The sequence below is a fragment of the Rhinoderma darwinii genome, unplaced genomic scaffold (genome assembly GCF_050947455.1).
Source record: "Rhinoderma darwinii isolate aRhiDar2 unplaced genomic scaffold, aRhiDar2.hap1 Scaffold_448, whole genome shotgun sequence".
NCBI lineage: Eukaryota > Metazoa > Chordata > Amphibia > Anura > Rhinodermatidae > Rhinoderma > Rhinoderma darwinii.
In genome coordinates, this window is record NW_027463921.1 from 49,810 (window position 1) to 65,501 (window position 15,692).

General features: G+C 47.6%; 10 non-coding genes across 10 annotated transcripts; all 10 read left to right on the forward strand.

The window, feature by feature from the left end:
- Positions 1-1,266: 1,266 nt before the first annotated feature.
- LOC142716335 (U2 spliceosomal RNA) lies at positions 1,267-1,457 on the forward strand. Its single transcript, XR_012871580.1, has one exon. It is a non-coding gene; the product is annotated as a U2 spliceosomal RNA (small nuclear RNA).
- A 1,292-nt stretch (positions 1,458-2,749) lies between these two features.
- On the forward strand, positions 2,750-2,940 carry LOC142716336 (U2 spliceosomal RNA). The gene has a single exon (XR_012871581.1). It is a non-coding gene; the product is annotated as a U2 spliceosomal RNA (small nuclear RNA).
- Positions 2,941-4,218: 1,278 nt separating this feature from the next.
- On the forward strand, positions 4,219-4,409 carry LOC142716337 (U2 spliceosomal RNA). The gene has a single exon (XR_012871582.1). It is a non-coding gene; the product is annotated as a U2 spliceosomal RNA (small nuclear RNA).
- A 1,280-nt stretch (positions 4,410-5,689) lies between these two features.
- LOC142716338 (U2 spliceosomal RNA) lies at positions 5,690-5,880 on the forward strand. The gene has a single exon (XR_012871583.1). It is a non-coding gene; the product is annotated as a U2 spliceosomal RNA (small nuclear RNA).
- A 1,284-nt stretch (positions 5,881-7,164) lies between these two features.
- Positions 7,165-7,355, forward strand: LOC142716339 (U2 spliceosomal RNA). Its single transcript, XR_012871584.1, has one exon. It is a non-coding gene; the product is annotated as a U2 spliceosomal RNA (small nuclear RNA).
- Positions 7,356-8,659: 1,304 nt separating this feature from the next.
- LOC142716341 (U2 spliceosomal RNA) lies at positions 8,660-8,850 on the forward strand. Its single transcript, XR_012871586.1, has one exon. It is a non-coding gene; the product is annotated as a U2 spliceosomal RNA (small nuclear RNA).
- A 1,292-nt stretch (positions 8,851-10,142) lies between these two features.
- Positions 10,143-10,333, forward strand: LOC142716342 (U2 spliceosomal RNA). The gene has a single exon (XR_012871587.1). It is a non-coding gene; the product is annotated as a U2 spliceosomal RNA (small nuclear RNA).
- A 1,284-nt stretch (positions 10,334-11,617) lies between these two features.
- On the forward strand, positions 11,618-11,808 carry LOC142716343 (U2 spliceosomal RNA). The gene has a single exon (XR_012871588.1). It is a non-coding gene; the product is annotated as a U2 spliceosomal RNA (small nuclear RNA).
- A 1,288-nt stretch (positions 11,809-13,096) lies between these two features.
- Positions 13,097-13,287, forward strand: LOC142716344 (U2 spliceosomal RNA). The gene has a single exon (XR_012871589.1). It is a non-coding gene; the product is annotated as a U2 spliceosomal RNA (small nuclear RNA).
- A 1,296-nt stretch (positions 13,288-14,583) lies between these two features.
- LOC142716308 (U2 spliceosomal RNA) lies at positions 14,584-14,774 on the forward strand. The gene has a single exon (XR_012871557.1). It is a non-coding gene; the product is annotated as a U2 spliceosomal RNA (small nuclear RNA).
- The last annotated feature ends 918 nt before the right edge of the window (positions 14,775-15,692 follow it).

Consider the following 15,692-nt stretch of genomic DNA (forward strand, 5'->3'; position numbering starts at 1 on the left):
AAGTGTTTTTTGTCTTTGCTATTGTTTCTGTCTTTCTGAAGGGATCTCCCCTTTTAATCCCATTATTTCAACACCTGTTGGACAATGCATGAGTGATAATGAGCTCATTGATTAAATGCAATTAATGAATAGATTGCCACCTCTTGTTGTGTGTCGTCTGTGTTTCTGTGTTTCCGGCATTTCACATTGGAACACCTCATTCACCTTCCTTGTCTTCTCTCCGCCCTCCCTTTTAGGTAAGTTAAAGAGCTGCACCTGAGCCAGCCACTGATTGATTGATTGATTGATTGATTGATTGATTGATTGATTGATTGATTGATTGATTGATGCAGCACAACAGTCAAATAGTGGAGTGGAGTAGGGGAACAGCAAACAGCCAATAAAGCAGCCCGCCCGCTCGCCTGCCCGCCACAATGGACCTACCTGTGTACACTAGATGGATGTGATGGAATGTACTGTCGTCCCTACATTTCAAGAAGAAGTAAGAATTGCAGTTGCAACAAAGCCTTGCTTGCCTACAAAGAGAGCAGCAATTTGGATTTGTTACTATGTTACCTAGAAGAATAACAAACTGTGCAAGGATGGAGGTTGTAGGAGCAAGGAGAAGTTGTCTGTAAAGTTGGTGGATGCCTATTTTCCATTTTGCAGTCCCTTGTCTCCCTCTTGTGGCCTCCTGGAGGCAACTAGCTGTGCAAAAAAAAGACAGCCTGGCGGCCGGCTGTTGCAGTGTTGCCCTCTCAGGCAACACTGAGTGACTGACTGAGCCTCACCGTCTTATATAAAGTTCAGACGGAACTTTGCACGTGTCATAGTGGAGCCCTCAGGATTCCAGAGCCAGCTTTCTGACATCATAATGGGGCCTCAGAGATAAAAGCCTGGGCCCAGGCAGTGTTGGTCAGTGCTGCTCAGCAGGCAGCACTGGACTGGACTGGATTACAGCTGATACAAGGTGTGAAGGAACAAGGGGTGGCTGTGGGCATGCACTTGCTGCCGCTGCCAGTGTTTATCTGCATGGCAGCAGGGCATTTGGGCGTTGCCAGGAAGGCGTTTTTATGTAGATTCCTCCTCTTTCAGCACTGCATTGTGGTGCAAGCAAAAGAAGCAAATCCTGTCTGGCTTCCTCTCCGGCCTTTATTCACCTCCCGTGTAGCTGTGAGTGTGTGAGCCTGCAGGGCCCCATGGAATTGCCTAGAAGTAGGCTGAATCGCTGCAAGGGCTGAACAGCAGTATCGGGCAGGCTCGGGCAACGCGCGGCCCGTTCGGGTTATCGCTTCTCGGCCTTTTGGCTAAGATCAAGTGTAGTATCTGTTCTTATCAGTTTAATATCTGATACGTCCCCTATCTGGGGACCATATATTAAATGGATTTTTAGAACAGGGAGATGGAAATAGAGCTTGCTCTGTCCACTCCACGCATTGACCTGGTATTGCAGTATTTCCAGGACCGGTGCACCCTTTCCTTATGTGTTGACTAAAAGCAGATTCCAAAAGTGTTTTTTGTCTTTGCTATTGTTTCTGTCTTTCTGAAGGGATCTCCCCTTTTAATCCCATTATTTCAACACCTGTTGGACAATGCATGAGTGATAATGAGCTCATTGATTAAATGCAATTAATGAATAGATTGCCACCTCTTGTTGTGTGTCGTCTGTGTTTCTGTGTTTCCGGCATTTCACATTGGAACACCTCATTCACCTTCCTTGTCTTCTCTCCGCCCTCCCTTTTAGGTAAGTTAAAGAGCTGCACCTGAGCCAGCCACTGATTGATTGATTGATTGATTGATTGATTGATTGATTGATTGATTGATTGATTGATGCAGCACAACAGTCAAATAGTGGAGTGGAGTAGGGGAACAGCAAACAGCCAATAAAGCAGCCCGCCCGCTCGCCTGCCCGCCACAATGGACCTACCTGTGTACACTAGATGGATGTGATGGAATGTACTGTCGTCCCTACATTTCAAGAAGAAGTAAGAATTGCAGTTGCAACAAAGCCTTGCTTGCCTACAAAGAGAGCAGCAATTTGGATTTGTTACTATGTTACCTAGAAGAATAACAAACTGTGCAAGGATGGAGGTTGTAGGAGCAAGGAGAAGTTGTCTGTAAAGTTGGTGGATGCCTATTTTCCATTTTGCAGTCCCTTGTCTCCCTCTTGTGGCCTCCTGGAGGCAACTAGCTGTGCAAAAAAAAGACAGCCTGGCGGCCGGCTGTTGCAGTGTTGCCCTCTCAGGCAACACTGAGTGACTGACTGAGCCTCACCGTCTTATATAAAGTTCAGACGGAACTTTGCACGTGTCATAGTGGAGCCCTCAGGATTCCAGAGCCAGCTTTCTGACATCATAATGGGGCCTCAGAGATAAAAGCCTGGGCCCAGGCAGTGTTGGTCAGTGCTGCTCAGCAGGCAGCACTGGACTGGACTGGATTACAGCTGATACAAGGTGTGAAGGAACAAGGGGTGGCTGTGGGCATGCACTTGCTGCCGCTGCCAGTGTTTATCTGCATGGCAGCAGGGCATTTGGGCGTTGCCAGGAAGGCGTTTTTATGTAGATTCCTCCTCTTTCAGCACTGCATTGTGGTGCAAGCAAAAGAAGCAAATCCTGTCTGGCTTCCTCTCCGGCCTTTATTCACCTCCCGTGTAGCTGTGAGTGTGTGAGCCTGCAGGGCCCCATGGAATTGCCTAGAAGTAGGCTGAATCGCTGCAAGGGCTGAACAGCAGTATCGGGCAGGCTCGGGCAACGCGCGGCCCGTTCGGGTTATCGCTTCTCGGCCTTTTGGCTAAGATCAAGTGTAGTATCTGTTCTTATCAGTTTAATATCTGATACGTCCCCTATCTGGGGACCATATATTAAATGGATTTTTAGAACAGGGAGATGGAAATAGAGCTTGCTCTGTCCACTCCACGCATTGACCTGGTATTGCAGTATTTCCAGGACCGGTGCACCCTTTCCTTATGTGTTGACTAAAAGCAGATTCCAAAAGTGTTTTTTGTCTTTGCTATTGTTTCTGTCTTTCTGAAGGGATCTCCCCTTTTAATCCCATTATTTCAACACCTGTTGGACAATGCATGAGTGATAATGAGCTCATTGATTAAATGCAATTAATGAATAGATTGCCACCTCTTGTTGTGTGTCGTCTGTGTTTCTGTGTTTCCGGCATTTCACATTGGAACACCTCATTCACCTTCCTTGTCTTCTCTCCGCCCTCCCTTTTAGGTAAGTTAAAGAGCTGCACCTGAGCCAGCCACTGATTGATTGATTGATTGAGTGATTGATTGATTGATTGATTGATTGATTGATTGATTGATTGATTGATGCAGCACAACAGTCAAATAGTGGAGTGGAGTAGGGGAACAGCAAACAGCCAATAAAGCAGCCCGCCCGCTCGCCTGCCCGCCACAATGGACCTACCTGTGTACACTAGATGGATGTGATGGAATGTACTGTCGTCCCTACATTTCAAGAAGAAGTAAGAATTGCAGTTGCAACAAAGCCTTGCTTGCCTACAAAGAGAGCAGCAATTTGGATTTGTTACTATGTTACCTAGAAGAATAACAAACTGTGCAAGGATGGAGGTTGTAGGAGCAAGGAGAAGTTGTCTGTAAAGTTGGTGGATGCCTATTTTCCATTTTGCAGTCCCTTGTCTCCCTCTTGTGGCCTCCTGGAGGCAACTAGCTGTGCAAAAAAAAGACAGCCTGGCGGCCGGCTGTTGCAGTGTTGCCCTCTCAGGCAACACTGAGTGACTGACTGAGCCTCACCGTCTTATATAAAGTTCAGACGGAACTTTGCACGTGTCATAGTGGAGCCCTCAGGATTCCAGAGCCAGCTTTCTGACATCATAATGGGGCCTCAGAGATAAAAGCCTGGGCCCAGGCAGTGTTGGTCAGTGCTGCTCAGCAGGCAGCACTGGACTGGACTGGATTACAGCTGATACAAGGTGTGAAGGAACAAGGGGTGGCTGTGGGCATGCACTTGCTGCCGCTGCCAGTGTTTATCTGCATGGCAGCAGGGCATTTGGGCGTTGCCAGGAAGGCGTTTTTATGTAGATTCCTCCTCTTTCAGCACTGCATTGTGGTGCAAGCAAAAGAAGCAAATCCTGTCTGGCTTCTAGCTGTGAGTGTGTGAGTCTGCAGGGCCCCATGGAATTGCCTAGAAGTAGGCTGAATCGCTGCAAGGGCTGAACATGCAGTATCGGGCAGGCTCGGGCAACGCGCGGCCCGTTCGGGTTATCGCTTCTCGGCCTTTTGGCTAAGATCAAGTGTAGTATCTGTTCTTATCAGTTTAATATCTGATACGTCCCCTATCTGGGGACCATATATTAAATGGATTTTTAGAACAGGGAGATGGAAATAGAGCTTGCTCTGTCCACTCCACGCATTGACCTGGTATTGCAGTATTTCCAGGACCGGTGCACCCTTTCCTTATGTGTTGACTAAAAGCAGATTCCAAAAGTGTTTTTTGTCTTTGCTATTGTTTCTGTCTTTCTGAAGGGATCTCCCCTTTTAATCCCATTATTTCAACACCTGTTGGACAATGCATGAGTGATAATGAGCTCATTGATTAAATGCAATTAATGAATAGATTGCCACCTCTTGTTGTGTGTCGTCTGTGTTTCTGTGTTTCCGGCATTTCACATTGGAACACCTCATTCACCTTCCTTGTCTTCTCTCCGCCCTCCCTTTTAGGTAAGTTAAAGAGCTGCACCTGAGCCAGCCACTGATTGATTGATTGATTGATTGATTGATTGATTGATTGATTGATGCAGCACAACAGTCAAATAGTGGAGTGGAGTAGGGGAACAGCAAACAGCCAATAAAGCAGCCCGCCCGCTCGCCTGCCCGCCACAATGGACCTACCTGTGTACACTAGATGGATGTGATGGAATGTACTGTCGTCCCTACATTTCAAGAAGAAGTAAGAATTGCAGTTGCAACAAAGCCTTGCTTGCCTACAAAGAGAGCAGCAATTTGGATTTGTTACTATGTTACCTAGAAGAATAACAAACTGTGCAAGGATGGAGGTTGTAGGAGCAAGGAGAAGTTGTCTGTAAAGTTGGTGGATGCCTATTTTCCATTTTGCAGTCCCTTGTCTCCCTCTTGTGGCCTCCTGGAGGCAACTAGCTGTGCAAAAAAAAGACAGCCTGGCGGCCGGCTGTTGCAGTGTTGCCCTCTCAGGCAACACTGAGTGACTGACTGAGCCTCACCGTCTTATATAAAGTTCAGACGGAACTTTGCACGTGTCATAGTGGAGCCCTCAGGATTCCAGAGCCAGCTTTCTGACATCATAATGGGGCCTCAGAGATAAAAGCCTGGGCCCAGGCAGTGTTGGTCAGTGCTGCTCAGCAGGCAGCACTGGACTGGACTGTATTACAGCTGATACAAGGTGTGAAGGAACAAGGGGTGGCTGTGGGCATGCACTTGCTGCCGCTGCCAGTGTTTATCTGCATGGCAGCAGGGCATTTGGGCGTTGCCAGGAAGGCGTTTTTATGTAGATTCCTCCTCTTTCAGCACTGCATTGTGGTGCAAGCAAAAGAAGCAAATCCTGTCTGGCTTCCTCTCCGGCCTTTATTCACCTCCCGTGTAGCTGTGAGTGTGTGAGCCTGCAGGGCCCCATGGAATTGCCTAGAAGTAGGCTGAATCGCTGCAAGGGCTGAACAGCAGTATCGGGCAGGCTCGGGCAACGCGCGGCCCGTTCGGGTTATCGCTTCTCGGCCTTTTGGCTAAGATCAAGTGTAGTATCTGTTCTTATCAGTTTAATATCTGATACGTCCCCTATCTGGGGACCATATATTAAATGGATTTTTAGAACAGGGAGATGGAAATAGAGCTTGCTCTGTCCACTCCACGCATTGACCTGGTATTGCAGTATTTCCAGGACCGGTGCACCCTTTCCTTATGTGTTGACTAAAAGCAGATTCCAAAAGTGTTTTTTGTCTTTGCTATTGTTTCTGTCTTTCTGAAGGGATCTCCCCTTTTAATCCCATTATTTCAACACCTGTTGGACAATGCATGAGTGATAATGAGCTCATTGATTAAATGCAATTAATGAATAGATTGCCACCTCTTGTTGTGTGTCGTCTGTGTTTCTGTGTTTCCGGCATTTCACATTGGAACACCTCATTCACCTTCCTTGTCTTCTCTCCGCCCTCCCTTTTAGGTAAGTTAAAGAGCTGCACCTGAGCCAGCCACTGATTGATTGATTGATTGATTGATTGATTGATTGATTGATTGATTGATGCAGCACAACAGTCAAATAGTGGAGTGGAGTAGGGGAACAGCAAACAGCCAATAAAGCAGCCCGCCCGCTCGCCTGCCCGCCACAATGGACCTACCTGTGTACACTAGATGGATGTGATGGAATGTACTGTCGTCCCTACATTTCAAGAAGAAGTAAGAATTGCAGTTGCAACAAAGCCTTGCTTGCCTACAAAGAGAGCAGCAATTTGGATTTGTTACTATGTTACCTAGAAGAATAACAAACTGTGCAAGGATGGAGGTTGTAGGAGCAAGGAGAAGTTGTCTGTAAAGTTGGTGGATGCCTATTTTCCATTTTGCAGTCCCTTGTCTCCCTCTTGTGGCCTCCTGGAGGCAACTAGCTGTGCAAAAAAAAGACAGCCTGGCGGCCGGCTGTTGCAGTGTTGCCCTCTCAGGCAACACTGAGTGACTGACTGAGCCTCACCGTCTTATATAAAGTTCAGACGGAACTTTGCACGTGTCATAGTGGAGCCCTCAGGATTCCAGAGCCAGCTTTCTGACATCATAATGGGGCCTCAGAGATAAAAGCCTGGGCCCAGGCAGTGTTGGTCAGTGCTGCTCAGCAGGCAGCACTGGACTGGACTGGATTACAGCTGATACAAGGTGTGAAGGAACAAGGGGTGGCTGTGGGCATGCACTTGCTGCCGCTGCCAGTGTTTATCTGCATGGCAGCAGGGCATTTGGGCGTTGCCAGGAAGGCGTTTTTATGTAGATTCCTCCTCTTTCAGCACTGCATTGTGGTGCAAGCAAAAGAAGCAAATCCTGTCTGGCTTCCTCTCCGGCCTTTATTCACCTCCCGTGTAGCTGTGAGTGTGTGAGCCTGCAGGGCCCCATGGAATTGCCTAGAAGTAGGCTGAATCGCTGCAAGGGCTGAACAGCAGTATCGGGCAGGCTCGGGCAACGCGCGGCCCGTTCGGGTTATCGCTTCTCGGCCTTTTGGCTAAGATCAAGTGTAGTATCTGTTCTTATCAGTTTAATATCTGATACGTCCCCTATCTGGGGACCATATATTAAATGGATTTTTAGAACAGGGAGATGGAAATAGAGCTTGCTCTGTCCACTCCACGCATTGACCTGGTATTGCAGTATTTCCAGGACCGGTGCACCCTTTCCTTATGTGTTGACTAAAAGCAGATTCCAAAAGTGTTTTTTGTCTTTGCTATTGTTTCTGTCTTTCTGAAGGGATCTCCCCTTTTAATCCCATTATTTCAACACCTGTTGGACAATGCATGAGTGATAATGAGCTCATTGATTAAATGCAATTAATGAATAGATTGCCACCTCTTGTTGTGTGTCGTCTGTGTTTCTGTGTTTCCGGCATTTCACATTGGAACACCTCATTCACCTTCCTTGTCTTCTCTCCGCCCTCCCTTTTAGGTAAGTTAAAGAGCTGCACCTGAGCCAGCCACTGATTGATTGATTGATTGATTGATTGATTGATTGATTGATTGATTGATTGATTGATTGATTGATTGATGCAGCACAACAGTCAAATAGTGGAGTGGAGTAGGGGAACAGCAAACAGCCAATAAAGCAGCCCGCCCGCTCGCCTGCCCGCCACAATGGACCTACCTGTGTACACTAGATGGATGTGATGGAATGTACTGTCGTCCCTACATTTCAAGAAGAAGTAAGAATTGCAGTTGCAACAAAGCCTTGCTTGCCTACAAAGAGAGCAGCAATTTGGATTTGTTACTATGTTACCTAGAAGAATAACAAACTGTGCAAGGATGGAGGTTGTAGGAGCAAGGAGAAGTTGTCTGTAAAGTTGGTGGATGCCTATTTTCCATTTTGCAGTCCCTTGTCTCCCTCTTGTGGCCTCCTGGAGGCAACTAGCTGTGCAAAAAAAAGACAGCCTGGCGGCCGGCTGTTGCAGTGTTGCCCTCTCAGGCAACACTGAGTGACTGACTGAGCCTCACCGTCTTATATAAAGTTCAGACGGAACTTTGCACGTGTCATAGTGGAGCCCTCAGGATTCCAGAGCCAGCTTTCTGACATCATAATGGGGCCTCAGAGATAAAAGCCTGGGCCCAGGCAGTGTTGGTCAGTGCTGCTCAGCAGGCAGCACTGGACTGGACTGGATTACAGCTGATACAAGGTGTGAAGGAACAAGGGGTGGCTGTGGGCATGCACTTGCTGCCGCTGCCAGTGTTTATCTGCATGGCAGCAGGGCATTTGGGCGTTGCCAGGAAGGCGTTTTTATGTAGATTCCTCCTCTTTCAGCACTGCATTGTGGTGCAAGCAAAAGAAGCAAATCCTGTCTGGCTTCCTCTCCGGCCTTTATTCACCTCCCGTGTAGCTGTGAGTGTGTGAGCCTGCAGGGCCCCATGGAATTGCCTAGAAGTAGGCTGAATCGCTGCAAGGGCTGAACAGCAGTATCGGGCAGGCTCGGGCAACGCGCGGCCCGTTCGGGTTATCGCTTCTCGGCCTTTTGGCTAAGATCAAGTGTAGTATCTGTTCTTATCAGTTTAATATCTGATACGTCCCCTATCTGGGGACCATATATTAAATGGATTTTTAGAACAGGGAGATGGAAATAGAGCTTGCTCTGTCCACTCCACGCATTGACCTGGTATTGCAGTATTTCCAGGACCGGTGCACCCTTTCCTTATGTGTTGACTAAAAGCAGATTCCAAAAGTGTTTTTTGTCTTTGCTATTGTTTCTGTCTTTCTGAAGGGATCTCCCCTTTTAATCCCATTATTTCAACACCTGTTGGACAATGCATGAGTGATAATGAGCTCATTGATTAAATGCAATTAATGAATAGATTGCCACCTCTTGTTGTGTGTCGTCTGTGTTTCTGTGTTTCCGGCATTTCACATTGGAACACCTCATTCACCTTCCTTGTCTTCTCTCCGCCTTCCCTTTTAGGTAAGTTAAAGAGCTGCACCTGAGCCAGCCACTGATTGATTGATTGATTGATTGATTGATTGATTGATTGATTGATTGATTGATTGATGCAGCACAACAGTCAAATAGTGGAGTGGAGTAGGGGAACAGCAAACAGCCAATAAAGCAGCCCGCCCGCTCGCCTGCCCGCCACAATGGACCTACCTGTGTACACTAGATGGATGTGATGGAATGTACTGTCGTCCCTACATTTCAAGAAGAAGTAAGAATTGCAGTTGCAACAAAGCCTTGCTTGCCTACAAAGAGAGCAGCAATTTGGATTTGTTACTATGTTACCTAGAAGAATAACAAACTGTGCAAGGATGGAGGTTGTAGGAGCAAGGAGAAGTTGTCTGTAAAGTTGGTGGATGCCTATTTTCCATTTTGCAGTCCCTTGTCTCCCTCTTGTGGCCTCCTGGAGGCAACTAGCTGTGCAAAAAAAAGACAGCCTGGCGGCCGGCTGTTGCAGTGTTGCCCTCTCAGGCAACACTGAGTGACTGACTGAGCCTCACCGTCTTATATAAAGTTCAGACGGAACTTTGCACGTGTCATAGTGGAGCCCTCAGGATTCCAGAGCCAGCTTTCTGACATCATAATGGGGCCTCAGAGATAAAAGCCTGGGCCCAGGCAGTGTTGGTCAGTGCTGCTCAGCAGGCAGCACTGGACTGGACTGGATTACAGCTGATACAAGGTGTGAAGGAACAAGGGGTGGCTGTGGGCATGCACTTGCTGCCGCTGCCAGTGTTTATCTGCATGGCAGCAGGGCATTTGGGCGTTGCCAGGAAGGCGTTTTTATGTAGATTCCTCCTCTTTCAGCACTGCATTGTGGTGCAAGCAAAAGAAGCAAATCCTGTCTGGCTTCCTCTCCGGCCTTTATTCACCTCCCGTGTAGCTGTGAGTGTGTGAGCCTGCAGGGCCCCATGGAATTGCCTAGAAGTAGGCTGAATCGCTGCAAGGGCTGAACAGCAGTATCGGGCAGGCTCGGGCAACGCGCGGCCCGTTCGGGTTATCGCTTCTCGGCCTTTTGGCTAAGATCAAGTGTAGTATCTGTTCTTATCAGTTTAATATCTGATACGTCCCCTATCTGGGGACCATATATTAAATGGATTTTTAGAACAGGGAGATGGAAATAGAGCTTGCTCTGTCCACTCCACGCATTGACCTGGTATTGCAGTATTTCCAGGACCGGTGCACCCTTTCCTTATGTGTTGACTAAAAGCAGATTCCAAAAGTGTTTTTTGTCTTTGCTATTGTTTCTGTCTTTCTGAAGGGATCTCCCCTTTTAATCCCATTATTTCAACACCTGTTGGACAATGCATGAGTGATAATGAGCTCATTGATTAAATGCAATTAATGAATAGATTGCCACCTCTTGTTGTGTGTCGTCTGTGTTTCTGTGTTTCCGGCATTTCACATTGGAACACCTCATTCACCTTCCTTGTCTTCTCTCCGCCCTCCCTTTTAGGTAAGTTAAAGAGCTGCACCTGAGCCAGCCACTGATTGATTGATTGATTGATTGATTGATTGATTGATTGATTGATTGATTGATGCAGCACAACAGTCAAATAGTGGAGTGGAGTAGGGGAACAGCAAACAGCCAATAAAGCAGCCCGCCCGCTCGCCTGCCCGCCACAATGGACCTACCTGTGTACACTAGATGGATGTGATGGAATGTACTGTCGTCCCTACATTTCAAGAAGAAGTAAGAATTGCAGTTGCAACAAAGCCTTGCTTGCCTACAAAGAGAGCAGCAATTTGGATTTGTTACTATGTTACCTAGAAGAATAACAAACTGTGCAAGGATGGAGGTTGTAGGAGCAAGGAGAAGTTGTCTGTAAAGTTGGTGGATGTTTTCCATTTTGCAGTCCCTTGTCTCCCTCTTGTGGCCTCCTGGAGGCAACTAGCTGTGCAAAAAAAAGACAGCCTGGCGGCCGGCTGTTGCAGTGTTGCCCTCTCAGGCAACACTGAGTGACTGACTGAGCCTCACCGTCTTATATAAAGTTCAGACGGAACTTTGCACGTGTCATAGTGGAGCCCTCAGGATTCCAGAGCCAGCTTTCTGACATCATAATGGGGCCTCAGAGATAAAAGCCTGGGCCCAGGCAGTGTTGGTCAGTGCTGCTCAGCAGGCAGCACTGGACTGGACTGGATTACAGCTGATACAAGGTGTGAAGGAACAAGGGGTGGCTGTGGGCATGCACTTGCTGCCGCTGCCAGTGTTTATCTGCATGGCAGCAGGGCATTTGGGCGTTGCCAGGAAGGCGTTTTTATGTAGATTCCTCCTCTTTCAGCACTGCATTGTGGTGCAAGCAAAAGAAGCAAATCCTGTCTGGCTTCCTCTCCGGCCTTTATTCACCTCCCGTGTAGCTGTGAGTGTGTGAGCCTGCAGGGCCCCATGGAATTGCCTAGAAGTAGGCTGAATCGCTGCAAGGGCTGAACAGCAGTATCGGGCAGGCTCGGGCAACGCGCGGCCCGTTCGGGTTATCGCTTCTCGGCCTTTTGGCTAAGATCAAGTGTAGTATCTGTTCTTATCAGTTTAATATCTGATACGTCCCCTATCTGGGGACCATATATTAAATGGATTTTTAGAACAGGGAGATGGAAATAGAGCTTGCTCTGTCCACTCCACGCATTGACCTGGTATTGCAGTATTTCCAGGACCGGTGCACCCTTTCCTTATGTGTTGACTAAAAGCAGATTCCAAAAGTGTTTTTTGTCTTTGCTATTGTTTCTGTCTTTCTGAAGGGATCTCCCCTTTTAATCCCATTATTTCAACACCTGTTGGACAATGCATGAGTGATAATGAGCTCATTGATTAAATGCAATTAATGAATAGATTGCCACCTCTTGTTGTGTGTCGTCTGTGTTTCTGTGTTTCCGGCATTTCACATTGGAACACCTCATTCACCTTCCTTGTCTTCTCTCCGCCCTCCCTTTTAGGTAAGTTAAAGAGCTGCACCTGAGCCAGCCACTGATTGATTGATTGATTGATTGATTGATTGATTGATTGATTGATTGATTGATGCAGCACAACAGTCAAATAGTGGAGTGGAGTAGGGGAACAGCAAACAGCCAATAAAGCAGCCCGCCCGCTCGCCTGCCCGCCACAATGGACCTACCTGTGTACACTAGATGGATGTGATGGAATGTACTGTCGTCCCTACATTTCAAGAAGAAGTAAGAATTGCAGTTGCAACAAAGCCTTGCTTGCCTACAAAGAGAGCAGCAATTTGGATTTGTTACTATGTTACCTAGAAGAATAACAAACTGTGCAAGGATGGAGGTTGTAGGAGCAAGGAGAAGTTGTCTGTAAAGTTGGTGGATGCCTATTTTCCATTTTGCAGTCCCTTGTCTCCCTCTTGTGGCCTCCTGGAGGCAACTAGCTGTGCAAAAAAAAGACAGCCTGGCGGCCGGCTGTTGCAGTGTTGCCCTCTCAGGCAACACTGAGTGACTGACTGAGCCTCACCGTCTTATATAAAGTTCAGACGGAACTTTGCACGTGTCATAGTGGAGCCCTCAGGATTCCAGAGCCAGCTTTCTGACATCATAATGGGGCCTCAGAGATAAAAGCCTGGGCCCAGGCAGTGTTGGTCAGTGCTGCTCAGCAGGCAGCACTGGACTGGACTGGATTACAGCTGATACAAGGTGTGAAGGAACAAGGGGTGGCTGTGGGCATGCACTTGCTGCCGCTGCCAGTGTTTATCTGCATGGCAGCAGGGCATTTGGGCGTTGCCAGGAAGGCGTTTTTATGTAGATTCCTCCTCTTTCAGCACTGCATTGTGGTGCAAGCAAAAGAAGCAAATCCTGTCTGGCTTCCTCTCCGGCCTTTATTCACCTCCCGTGTAGCTGTGAGTGTGTGAGCCTGCAGGGCCCCATGGAATTGCCTAGAAGTAGGCTGAATCGCTGCAAGGGCTGAACAGCAGTATCGGGCAGGCTCGGGCAACGCGCGGCCCGTTCGGGTTATCGCTTCTCGGCCTTTTGGCTAAGATCAAGTGTAGTATCTGTTCTTATCAGTTTAATATCTGATACGTCCCCTATCTGGGGACCATATATTAAATGGATTTTTAGAACAGGGAGATGGAAATAGAGCTTGCTCTGTCCACTCCACGCATTGACCTGGTATTGCAGTATTTCCAGGACCGGTGCACCCTTTCCTTATGTGTTGACTAAAAGCAGATTCCAAAAGTGTTTTTTGTCTTTGCTATTGTTTCTGTCTTTCTGAAGGGATCTCCCCTTTTAATCCCATTATTTCAACACCTGTTGGACAATGCATGAGTGATAATGAGCTCATTGATTAAATGCAATTAATGAATAGATTGCCACCTCTTGTTGTGTGTCGTCTGTGTTTCTGTGTTTCCGGCATTTCACATTGGAACACCTCATTCACCTTCCTTGTCTTCTCTCCGCCCTCCCTTTTAGGTAAGTTAAAGAGCTGCACCTGAGCCAGCCACTGATTGATTGATTGATTGATTGATTGATTGATTGATTGATTGATTGATTGATTGATTGATGCAGCACAACAGTCAAATAGTGGAGTGGAGTAGGGGAACAGCAAACAGCCAATAAAGCAGCCCGCCCGCTCGCCTGCCCGCCACAATGGACCTACCTGTGTACACTAGATGGATGTGATGGAATGTACTGTCGTCCCTACATTTCAAGAAGAAGTAAGAATTGCAGTTGCAACAAAGCCTTGCTTGCCTACAAAGAGAGCAGCAATTTGGATTTGTTACTATGTTACCTAGAAGAATAACAAACTGTGCAAGGATGGAGGTTGTAGGAGCAAGGAGAAGTTGTCTGTAAAGTTGGTGGATGCCTATTTTCCATTTTGCAGTCCCTTGTCTCCCTCTTGTGGCCTCCTGGAGGCAACTAGCTGTGCAAAAAAAAGACAGCCTGGCGGCCGGCTGTTGCAGTGTTGCCCTCTCAGGCAACACTGAGTGACTGACTGAGCCTCACCGTCTTATATAAAGTTCAGACGGAACTTTGCACGTGTCATAGTGGAGCCCTCAGGATTCCAGAGCCAGCTTTCTGACATCATAATGGGGCCTCAGAGATAAAAGCCTGGGCCCAGGCAGTGTTGGTCAGTGCTGCTCAGCAGGCAGCACTGGACTGGACTGGATTACAGCTGATACAAGGTGTGAAGGAACAAGGGGTGGCTGTGGGCATGCACTTGCTGCCGCTGCCAGTGTTTATCTGCATGGCAGCAGGGCATTTGGGCGTTGCCAGGAAGGCGTTTTTATGTAGATTCCTCCTCTTTCAGCACTGCATTGTGGTGCAAGCAAAAGAAGCAAATCCTGTCTGGCTTCCTCTCCGGCCTTTATTCACCTCCCGTGTAGCTGTGAGTGTGTGAGCCTGCAGGGCCCCATGGAATTGCCTAGAAGTAGGCTGAATCGCTGCAAGGGCTGAACAGCAGTATCGGGCAGGCTCGGGCAACGCGCGGCCCGTTCGGGTTATCGCTTCTCGGCCTTTTAGCTAAGATCAAGTGTAGTATCTGTTCTTATCAGTTTAATATCTGATACGTCCCCTATCTGGGGACCATATATTAAATGGATTTTTAGAACAGGGAGATGGAAATAGAGCTTGCTCTGTCCACTCCACGCATTGACCTGGTATTGCAGTATTTCCAGGACCGGTGCACCCTTTCCTTATGTGTTGACTAAAAGCAGATTCCAAAAGTGTTTTTTGTCTTTGCTATTGTTTCTGTCTTTCTGAAGGGATCTCCCCTTTTAATCCCATTATTTCAACACCTGTTGGACAATGCATGAGTGATAATGAGCTCATTGATTAAATGCAATTAATGAATAGATTGCCACCTCTTGTTGTGTGTCGTCTGTGTTTCTGTGTTTCCGGCATTTCACATTGGAACACCTCATTCACCTTCCTTGTCTTCTCTCCGCCCTCCCTTTTAGGTAAGTTAAAGAGCTGCACCTGAGCCAGCCACTGATTGATTGATTGATTGATTGATTGATTGATTGATTGATTGATTGATTGATTGATGCAGCACAACAGTCAAATAGTGGAGTGGAGTAGGGGAACAGCAAACAGCCAATAAAGCAGCCCGCCCGCTCGCCTGCCCGCCACAATGGACCTACCTGTGTACACTAGATGGATGTGATGGAATGTACTGTCGTCCCTACATTTCAAGAAGAAGTAAGAATTGCAGTTGCAACAAAGCCTTGCTTGCCTACAAAGAGAGCAGCAATTTGGATTTGTTACTATGTTACCTAGAAGAATAACAAACTGTGCAAGGATGGAGGTTGTAGGAGCAAGGAGAAGTTGTCTGTAAAGTTGGTGGATGCCTATTTTCCATTTTGCAGTCCCTTGTCTCCCTCTTGTGGCCTCCTGGAGGCAACTAGCTGTGCAAAAAAAAGACAGCCTGGCGGCCGGCTGTTGCAGTGTTGCCCTCTCAGGCAACACTGAGTGACTGACTGAGCCTCACCGTCTTATATAAAGTTCAGACGGAACTTTGCACGTGTCATAGTGGAGCCCTCAGGATTCCAGAGCCAGCTTTCTGACATCATAATGGGGCCTCAGAGATAAAAGCCTGGGCCCAGGCAGTGT